Consider the following 11,111-nt stretch of genomic DNA (forward strand, 5'->3'; position numbering starts at 1 on the left):
CCAGCCTGGATCCGACACACCTCCCTTGACCAGACAGAGGCGCAGGGGGAGCGCCAGGGCCACCGAGGGAGAAGTCAGCCGGGGCTCTGCTCTGGCTCAGGAACTGTCAGGGGTCAGGGGTCAGCCCAGAAGGCTGGCTGGTGGGATTCTACAAGACTCACTGTGGACCCAAGACGGTCACTAAACACCCTTCCCAACAGCTTCCCAACACCTTCCTGGGCCCCTGGGCCCCTGCCCAGCCCCGTCTCGGGCCCTAGGATGGCATAGGCCCTTCCTTGGCCTGACACTCAGAGCTGACCCAGCCGCAATCCTGTGCTCCGGCCAGACCCGGCTTCTTGCTAGGACCCGAAGGTGCCTCGGCCTATGCACGAGCTGGGCCCCAGCCAGGCCCTTCCTTCCGCCCATCCACGTTCAAACTGCCTTGTTCTCCATGGACTTGGCACTGGGAAGTGCTCCCCACCTCCAACCGCAGCCCCTCGTTGGGGGCTGGGCGAGAGGTCATGAGGCCAGGACCACAGTGGGTGGCGTGGGCACGCTCAGCATCCTCGGGGCCTGCCCTGCCGACCCTCCAGATGGCGGGCAGGGCCAACAACTGTCCAGAGGCCTGTGCACCCCCGAGCTCCATGGGGTGTGACCTGCTCAGGATGGTGCGAGGGAGGCACAGGCCAGGGCCTGAGGGCCACTGAGCCAAGCTGAGTGGCAGGATGCCCGCAGAGGCTGGAGTCCTAGAGGGAGAACACAGGAGAGTCCCCGCTGTAACGTGGAGGCCAGAGGAGGTCACAGGGTCGGGAGGCAGGTGGCCAGACAGGGGAGGTGCTGTTGTCAGGAAGGGCCCTGGATGAAGCACCTGCTGGGGGAGGAGACCTATGCAGCACGGACCCCAAACCCCCCCCAGGGGCTCTGATGGCCTGTCCGGGGCTGTCCCGGGACCTCCAGACCACTGGGCCTTCAGGGCAACTCCTCCCACCCACCCCACTGGCCAAGTCACTGAGGCCCACTCACCTGGAAACATCGCGACTGGGCACCCCTAGGACAGGGCTCTGTGCCCCCTCAGGACGGGTGTCCCAGGACTGAGCCGAGCCCCTCTCAGCCTGGGCCCCCCCGGGACAGGGTCTAGGACAGGGTTTAGCCTCTCCCAGCGGACTTCTACCACCTTCCCTTCAGCTGGACCCCAGACAGGGCTGTGCTCCTCCTCTGGACCGAATGCCCTAGGCCGTGCTGGGTTCTCCCCTCAGGTGTGGTGTCCCCAGGCAGGGCCAGGCCTCCACATCCAGCTGGACGCCTCCCTGGTGCAGGCTGGCCCTCCTGCAGGATGTTGGCACCCGGACGAGGCCGCGCCACCTCTTTAGACTGGGCACCGTTTCCCCTGGGACCTGGTGCCTGGACAGGACCGCTTACAGCAGCCCAAGCCCCTCAGCAGGACCAGGCCTCCTCCCTCAGGCCCCTGGGCCTCACTCGGGCCCTCCAGGTGCTGGCAGAGGAAGTGGGAGCCCTCAGTGGGCCTGGCAGGCCGTCGGGGCCTGTTTGCCTTCAGCAGGGCCTGGAGCCAGGTGGTCACTTCTCCCTTCAAGGCCTCCTGGCCCAGCCAAGCCGCAGGGAACACGTAAACACCGGCCAGTCGGCGGCAGGCAGGCGGGGGAGAGCGCCGAGAGACCCCAAGTCCTCAGCCTCCTTGGCCATGTGTCCGGCACCCCATGGGCTGCCCCGGGGTTCCTAGTCGGGCCAGAAAGGCGGCCTCCAGCTCCCACCTGTCTCGGGCCTGTCTCCTGTCAGTCCGGGCTGGGAGAGGGTTCTCCGAAGACCCCCAGAAGGAATGCCCCCTCCTGGAGGCCCCTGGAGCCCACTTCAGTCCGTATCCCCTGGCTGAGCGGGTCTGGGAGGCCGAGGGTCATCGAAGAGATGCTCTGCCCACCTTCAACCTGCAAGGCTTTCTAGAACGAAGACTGAGCTGGCTCCACACACCCACCCAGGGTGGGCAGGCATGGTAGTCCACACCCCAGGGGGTGGCAGGAGGAAAACAGTGGGGAAAGTGGACCGAGTTCTCTGGAAGTTCAAAAGGGACACGACCGGCCCGGGGGTCTGAGAGGACACAGGCCTGCCCTGAGGCTGTGTGAAGGGACACGACCGGCCCGGGGGTCTGAGAGGTCCTGGCTCTGCCCTGGTTGTTAGAAGACAGGTCTGGCTGTGGGGACCGGGCAGGGGGGCTGGAGGAGTAAGGCTTGCTGGGCACACAGGCTGGGGTGGGGGGTGTCCAGCTGCTTGTTCCTGTGCCTCCTCGGCCAGCCCCAGGAGAACGATGCCAGCCCGAGGCCGCCGTGGCCAACTGAAACAAGCCCTGGCTGGCTCCCTGCATGTGCTGTGTGACCCTGGCCAAGCAGCCTTCCTTCTCTGAGCCTCAGCTTCTCTGAGGTCCTGCCCGGCCCAGGCCTCCTGGCCGGTGTGAGCTCAGTACCTCACCCTGCTCCCCAGGGTCCCCCGGGCTGGGTCTTGGCTGCATGGACAAAGCCCTTACCCTTCCCTTGGGCAGACTTGGGGACCCCCTTCATCAGCCTCACAGTCATGCCGGTGGAGGGGGCCAAAGGCAGTGGGTGTGGATTCTGTGTAGCTCCTCCCATCCAAGGGCTGGGGGTCAGCGAAGGGGCCCTGGGGTGGGAGGCAGACTGGATTCCAGGCCTACACCATCCTCTCTGGCCCCCATCTGTGGGGGAGGGGAGCAGAGGGGCGGGGAGGCCCCTTCCTGTGCCTGCATTCTGTCTGCCCCGACTGTTCGGGACCCCCACTCCTAGTCCATTTCAGTGGGAATAGAGGTGGCTTCCATCCCCCATAGGAGCCCTGATTGGAGGGCCCGCAGAAGGACCACTGTGGTGTGGGAACGTGGCCAGCGGCTCTGCAGATGAGCAGCCCCCACCCAGCTCCGGCTGGCTTTGCTTCCCAGTGGTGAGGAGAAGGGGACAAGGTCAGGCTGGCTCTGGGCATGGGAGGGTGGGCTTGTGTCCACCCAAGCTCCCTTCCCAGAGCTCGAACCTATGGCCCAAACTCCCAGGCCCTGGCACACGAGGCCCTTTACCCACTGCCCATCCTGTGCTCCGCCGCAGTCAGCCCCAGACACCTGTCCTCCTGGGGACCCTGTGCTCACACCCTTGCCTGCTCCAGCACGGCTCAGGCAACAGCCTGGGTGTGAGTCACCGTGCCCGGGCCCTGCCGGAGGCCACACTGTCAGGCTACCTCCCCCAACAAGCTCACCCACATCAGTGGGATAGAGCGATGTGTTGTGTTTGGTGTGTGTGTGTATATGTATTTGTACATGTGTATATATTTGTATATGTGTGCATATCTGTTCATATATGTGCCTGTCTGTCTGTTGTGTGTGTTTGTATTGTATGTCAGTTCCTGGCTCTATTGTATGTATACCTGGATCTGTCTGTGTTTTGTATATGTTTGTGTACGTATCTGTCTGCCAGTCTGCCTGTGTCTTTTGGTGTGTCTACCTGTGATTGCATGTGTGTCTGTGTATATGTGTGTCTATTTATGTGTGTGTGTCTGTGTGGACCCGCGGTCTGAGAACGCCGCCTGTGGGTGGAATTTGGCCCAGAGGCATGTTTGGTTTGGCCCTCACAGTATTTTCAACATCTTGAGCCAACATTTAAAAATCAGGATATTTCACATAAAAATTCAGCTTTCCAGTTTCTCTTAAAAATTCAGAAGCCCTGGCAGCCCTGAGCCTGCATTCCCATGAGGCCACTCTTCTCTGGAGCGGCCCGGGGGCGCCCTCAGGCTCCCTCCGCCAGCCTCACGCTCCTCTCGCCCACCAGCACCCTGAGGGTGACTGAATTTGTGACCCCAGAGTGTGCGTGTCTGTGTGTGTGTTTGGGGACTGAGTATGTGTGTCCAGGTGTGCGGTGGTATGTGTGTGCATGTGTGTATAGGGAGTATGTGTGCCCATGTGTGGGGGAATGTGTATGTGTGTGTTTGGGGGTATGTGTGTGCATGAGCTGAGTCTGCATTGGGGTGTGTACAGGTATATGAATGTGTGCATATGAAGGCAACATGTGAGTGTCTGAACGTGTGTGTACATTAGGTAACTCTGTGTGGGAACATGTGTCTGCAAGTGCACATGTGGATGTGTCTGTGTGGGGACATGTGAATGTCTGCATGTGCACGAGGGTGTGAGGTGTCTGTGTGGGGACATGTGAGTGTCTGCATGTGCACGAGGGTGTGAGGTGTCTGTGTGGGGACATATGAGTGTCTGCATGTGCACGAGGGTGTGAGGTGTCTGTGTGGGGACATGTGAGTGTATGCATGTGCACGAGGGTGTGAGGTGTCTGTGTGGGGACATGTGAGTGTCTGCATGTGCACGAGGGTGTGAGGTGTCTGTGTGGGGACATATGAGTGTCTGCATGTGCACGAGGGTGTGAGGTGTCTGTGTGGGGACATGTGAGTGTCTGCATGTGCACATGAAGGTGTGAGGTGTCTGGGGGTACACGTGAGTGAATACATGCATGTGCACGTGTGTACATGGGAGGTGTGTCACCGTGTTTGTGACCGTGTGGAGTGTGTGGGCCACTGTGGTCTGGCAGGCTCTGCAGTGGGGCCTCTTCCGGCCTTTGAAGGGGAATCCGATTCCCGGCTTCTGGCTGGGCTGCCTTGTGGGATTTATTTCTGTCTCAGTGCCCACAGGAGGCCTGAGTAATGGGAACATTTAAAGAAAACCGGTAAATACATAGAGAAGGGGCAGGCTGGCCGGGAAACAGCTGGGACACCCCTGCCCAGCCCACAGCACCAAGAGGCTCTGAGGCCAGGCCTGGGCCAGGGAGGGAACCCGAGGACCCAGCACATACACCTACTCTACTCCGTGAATCGCCCAGTCCTGTCCATCCAGGCCCATCTGGTGGGTGAGCCCCCCACACTTAGATGGCTCCTAGGTCAATAAGAAGAATCTTGGGAGCCAACAAATGCCCAGGCCTGGCCTGGCGCTGAGACCGGATCCTCCAGTTGCCCCCGTTTGCAGCCAGTCTGCGTGGGTCCACATCCCGGGCTATTCTGCCCACACACACGCCCACAGGAGGGGCGAGGCTGCCTGTGACCTGGCAGGGCTGGTGCCGGCCCTGGGACACGGCCCCCACTGTGCTGGGTTCTGGGTTGACTGAGGCCGACTCGGAATCACCTCTGATGTCAGCCACTGAAATGACACGGGCTGCATGGGAAAGGGGAGGTGCTTTCCCTGTGAGGTGGTGTGTGCTGCACAAGACACACTTCAGCGGTGGGAAAAGCAGATTGTGCAAACCCACAGTCCCTGCAGGGCCCGGTCAGTGTCTCCTGCTGCCCCCCAGTGGCCGTGTGAAGGCAGTGCGGAAATAAAGGCTGCATGGAGATTCTCGTCCATGCCCATGCGGTCCATGCCCATGGATGCACTTGCTAGCCAGATCTCCACCATTCACTGTCTCACTGTAATGACCAGCCAGACAGTTGTGGGGCAAGCGAGATCTTCAGACTGGCCTGAGAGGGGGGCTTGGCTCCAAGCCCAGATCCTGAGACCACCTGGAAGACCAGCTCCTGGAGGGCAGGGCATCAGTGTCAGAGTCCCAGCTCCATCTCAGCCCCTGGGACAATGCCCACCGCAATGTAGGCATTCAGGAGACAGAATGACTCAATGCCTGAATCCCAGCTCCTGCAGGGCTGGGCAGTGCGGTGGCCGGCCTGGACATGGCTCAGACCCCATGGTGAGGCCCCACCTGAAGCTGCGTGGGCATCTCACACACTGGGGCCTAGAAGGTAGTGAGCAGCAGCGGGTACTTAGCCAGGAAGATGCCTGGTGCTTGAGGGTGGACAGGCAAGGTCCAGGGGAGTAGACTTGCCCACACTGGTCACTGTCACACACCCGACATGAAGCCCGCCGAGCTGGACAGAGTTTTCCCTTGTGATTTTATGGGCTGTGCCTCTCTCTGACCCCAAGTCTGCTATCCTCACTGTGGTATCCGCACTGTTGCAGAACATTCCAGGCCTGGCACCTCTCCTGAGATTAGCCAGAGGCCAGATGTCTTTGAGGATTTCAAACAGAAGGAAACTCGCGTGTTGGAAGGTCAGTCAGGGCTGCCCCGGAGAACTGCCTGGTGAGCAGGTAGCCCTGGGCACACTAGGGCTCCGTCCACAGAGCTGGGCACTGCCCCTCCCTGGCCCGTTTCCTCAGCCCTGTGACAAAAGGGTGCTGGGGTCAGAGTCCCCGCCTGTCCCTCTAACCAAGGCCAGGACTCACTATGACCAACTTCAGACTACACCCATCCACTCTTCCATGAGATTCCAGAAAGCTTGTTGTCTTTTTAAACATAGAAAGCATACTTTAAAAAATATTTACACAACTTATTAACATGTTTTAGCATTTTCTTTTAAACTTTTTACTTTGGATTCATAGAAAGTTAAAGAGTACAGAGCAGTCCTGTGCGACATTCACTTGGCTTCCCCAGATGGAGTCATGTCCTCCGTAACCACAGTACAGTGAGACCAGAAATGGTGCGTGTGCAGTTCATTCCACTTGCTCCCGTGTGAGGCTCGAGTGAGCGCCACGGCGGCCGGCAGCTATTCCAGCACCACAAAGACCTCCTTCGAGCTACTCCTTTTCAGTCACACGAGCCCCACCATGCCCGACCCTTGGCAGCCACAAATCTGTTCCCTGTCTCTATAATGCTGTCATTTCAAGAATATTATAGATAGGAATCATACCAGATGTTTTTTTTATCCTCACCCAAGGACATTGTTCCATTTTTTATTCGTATAGAGCGGGAGGGAGAGAGGAAGCAAGAGAGAGAGAGAGAAACATCGACGTGAAAGGGACACATTGAGTGGTTGCCACCCACACAACCCAACCAGGGCCGGGGACAAACTGCAACCGAGGTACATGCCCTTAGCGGGAACCGAACCCGGGTCTCTTCGGACCGCAGGCCGACACTCTAACCGCTGAGCCAAACCGGCCAGGGCCAATTCACCCATTTAAAGGGTACAGTTCAATGGCTTGTAGCATACTCATATTTTTAAAATATTTTCATTACCCACAAATAATTTTTTTATCTGCTGGTGACAAAATATCTGGTTTTGTCTAAAAATACCTTGTACTTTTAGGATCTCTTCTCTGAGTACAGAATTTTCGGATGACAGTTTCCTCTTGTCCAGTTCACGGTGATGCTGGAGGTGTCTTTCAGCTAACTACCTGTGGCTGAGACATCTGCTGTGGTCTCGCTCCTGGAAAGGCAATGTATCTTTTTTTCCTTTATTGGCTTTAGAGAGAGAAAGGGAAAGGGAAAGGAGCATTGACGAGAATATCGATTGGCCGCCTCCTGCATGCCCCCCACTGGGGATCGGGCCCACAACCTGGGCATGTGCCCTGACTGGGAATCAAACCAGTGACCTCTTGGTACATGGGCTGATGCTCAACCACTGAGCCACATGGGCAGGGATAATGTATCTTTCCTAATTTTCAGATCTTTTCTTGGTCTTTGTGTTTTACCAAATTACGGTGTCTAGGGTTGCAGCTCTGAAACATCCACAGACTCCGAGGCGCACCTCCCCTCCATAGGTGGGGCTAACTTCTCTGGTGCGGGCTGGACATGGTGACTGGCCTCTAACAAACAGAATGTGGCAAAATCGCTTCCAAGACCCGGTCATGAACGGCCTTGAAGCTTCCCCTGCTCTCTCGGGTCACTTGCTCTGGTGAGAGTCGGCTGCCGTGGCAGGCGGACACCCAAGCACACCTCAGGGGAGGTCCGTGTGGCGAGAACTTGTACCCTGTCCTTGCACTGCTGAGCCCTGGGAACGGAAGCCAGTGACGGAGCGTCCCGGGGACTGCTGCCCTGGAGGAAATCTTGGTGCAACCTCACGAGACCCCAAGCTAGAACCACCCAGCTAAGCTGCTCCACATTCTGGACCCACAGAAACGGTCAGATAATAAAAATAAATTTTTTTAACATGTTTTTATTGATTTTAAAGAGATGAAGGGAGAGGGAGAGAAATAGCAATTGGTTCCTCCTGCATGCACCCTGACAGGAAGCAGAACTCGCAACCCTGGGTATGTGCCTTGACCGGTAATTGAACTAGTGACCCTTTTGTGCACAGGATGACGCTCAACCAACGGAGCCACGTGGGCCAGGGCAAGATTTGTTTTTGTTTTTTTTATCCTCACCCAAAGACATTTTTTCATTTTTTTTGTTCAGATAGTGTGTGAGGGAGAGAGAGGAAGAGAGAGAGAGAAACATCAACATGAAAGGGACACATCGAGTGGCTGCCACCCACACGACCAACCAGGGCCGGGGATAAACTGCAACCGAGGTACGTGCCCTTAGCGGGTACCGAACCCGGGTCTCTCTGGACCGCAGGTCAATGCTCTAACCGCTGAGCCAAACCGGCCAGGGCTCTTAAGCAAATTTGATTAAGCAATAAACATACACTAGGTGCACAAATCTCACGTGTATACCTCAGTAAATACTCTGAATATACTTAATAAATCAGCACCTGATTATAAAGAAAATAAGACAGGCAGTATATTTGAATGTAGATTTCTGTTCCCCCTGCTTGAGATTTGTTGACCTCAACTCTGATTGGCAATTCTGAAAAGTTGTCATTTAGAAAATGTTTCACCTTTGCTCCGTCTGTGCCTTTTCTCCCTCCCGGAACCGCAACCATGTTATGACGGGTCTTCTTACTCTATCATGCACATCTCCTAACCACTTGTCTCCGTTGTCCATCTGTCTATCTCGCTGGGCTGCGCCCTGGATAACCTCTTCGGATCTAGCTCCCCACTCACAAATTGTCTCTTTAGCTCCAGTTCACACATACAAGGTTTTTCATGCTGTAATAATTTTCTTTTTTTCCTTTTCTCTTATTTGGTACGTGCCCCTAGCGGGAACCGAACCCAGGACTCTCTGGTCCGCAGTTCAACGCTTCAACCACTGCGCCAAACTGGCCAGGGCCATGCTGTAATCATTTTAATTTCCAGAACATCACTTTGGTTCTTTTGCAAATCGATTTTTTATTTTCAAGCCCCTTTTGGTTCTTAAATCATTTTTAAACGTTAAAATTATCTGGTAACCCCAACATCTGAAGTCTTTGCAAGTGTGATCTTTTCCCTGCCCTTTGCTCTGGATGGTTTGTTGCCTAGTGTATCTGGGGGACTTTTTTTTAAGATGCTCATTTTTCTTGGAACTTGATCAGTGGGGATTCTTTGAGAACTAAGATGAATAAAGGTTCATTCAGGTAGGATCCACATTTTCTCCTATCAAATATCTGAGGTCACCACACTCTGGGACTTTAAATTCTTGGCTTGAGGTTTCTCATGTGCAAACCCACATAATGGGCTCAGCCCTGGGCGCAGAACCTTATGCACTCCAGTAAGAGGCAGCGTCAATGTCCCTCTGGGATGCTGCCCTTTGGGGCCCCAGCTCTGTGGAGGGCTCTCCTACCAGGCCCATTTTGCACAGGGATTGGGTTGTCTTGGCTCCAGGCATTGAGGACCCCGAAAGCCATTGTTCAATTTCACCTTGTTTGTCAAATACCTTCAAGACAAAGGTCAGGCTTTGGCATTACACTGCTTCTCTTACCATTTTGCCTGAGCATTCCTTACTTTTTTGCCAGGTCACTGATGCATTTAAAACTCACTTATCGCCCTGGCCGGTTTGGCTCAGCGGTTAGAGCATCGGCCTGCGGTCCAGAGACCCGGGATCGGTTCCCGCTAAGGGCATGTACCTCGGTTGCAGTTTGTCCCTGGCCCTGGTTGGTTGTGCGGGTGGCAGCCACTCGATGTGTCCCTTTCACGTCGATGTTTCTCTCTCTCTCTCTTCCTCCTACTCTATCTGAACAAAAAATAGAAAGATGTCCTCTGGTGAGGATTAAAAAAAAAAAAACAAAAACAAAACTCACTTATCATCATTATTTATTTAGCTAGTGCTTTTATTTTATTATTTTCTTTATTGATTTTAGAGAGGGAGAGAGAGAAACATCAATGAGAGAACATTGACTGGCCACCTCCTGCACGCCCCGCACTGGGGATTGGGCCCAAACCTGGACATGTGCCCTGACCAGGAATCAAACTGGCGACCTCTTGGTGCATGGTCCACACTCAGCCACTGAGACACACCAGCTGGGCTTAGCTAGTACTTTTAGCTGGTTGCAAAGAGGATCAGTTCAGACAACTAGTCTACCATGATGCCAGCAACAGAAGTGGCAGCCATTCCTTCTTCCTCTGGTTTCCTTTTCCCGAACTCGTCAGCCAAAGGACCTCTGCAAGTCCGAAAGGTTCTCGTCCACTTTCTCTCCCTGCCGCCTTTGGATCATCAGCTTCAACTTCCATGTATCAATCTTCTCTTTGACTGTAAGTTTGTTTTACTCTTCTAGTGAGTTTCTTATTTTAATAAACGTTCACTTCCTAGATTTTTTTTTTTTTATCCTCACTCGAGGACACTTTTGCATCTATCTTCAATCAGAGCGGGAGGGAGAAAGGGGAGGAAGAGAGCGAAACACCGATGTGAGAGAGACACATCGACTGGCCACCACCCACACAACTCCAACTGGGGCCGGGGACAAACCACAACTGAGGCACGTGCCCCTAAAGGGAACCAGATCTGGGTCTCTCTGGTCCATGGGCTGATGCCCTAACCACTAAGCCAAACATGCCAGGGCTAATTCCCAGGTTTCTGATCAGTTCTTTCTTGTACCTAATACTTGTTCATGAGTTATAGGGGTTGGTCCCCTTTTCTCTCTCTGGTAATAAAACAAAAGCTTGTGCTAAGGCCTGTGAGGATGTTACTGTTTCAGTGTCCTTGGGTGTAACCTCTCCCACTTGTTGGGTTGCTGGTTCTTCTTTAAGGCATTGAATTTTTGTCTCGTGTTTTGTAATTTCTGTTTGCATGCCCGTCATGCATGATGGTTTTTGCAGTTTTTATTTTTCTTTTACTCCTCACCAGAGGATATTTTTCTATTTATCTCAGATAGAGTGGAAGAGAGGGAGAGAGAAACATCAGTGTGAAAGAGACACATTGACTGGCTGCCTCCCACATGACCCCAACCAGGGCTGGGGACGAACTGCAACCGTGGTACATGCCCTTGACCGGAATCGAACCCACGACTCA

The sequence above is a fragment of the Molossus molossus genome, unplaced genomic scaffold (assembly GCF_014108415.1).
Source record: "Molossus molossus isolate mMolMol1 unplaced genomic scaffold, mMolMol1.p scaffold_m16_p_18, whole genome shotgun sequence".
NCBI lineage: Eukaryota > Metazoa > Chordata > Mammalia > Chiroptera > Molossidae > Molossus > Molossus molossus.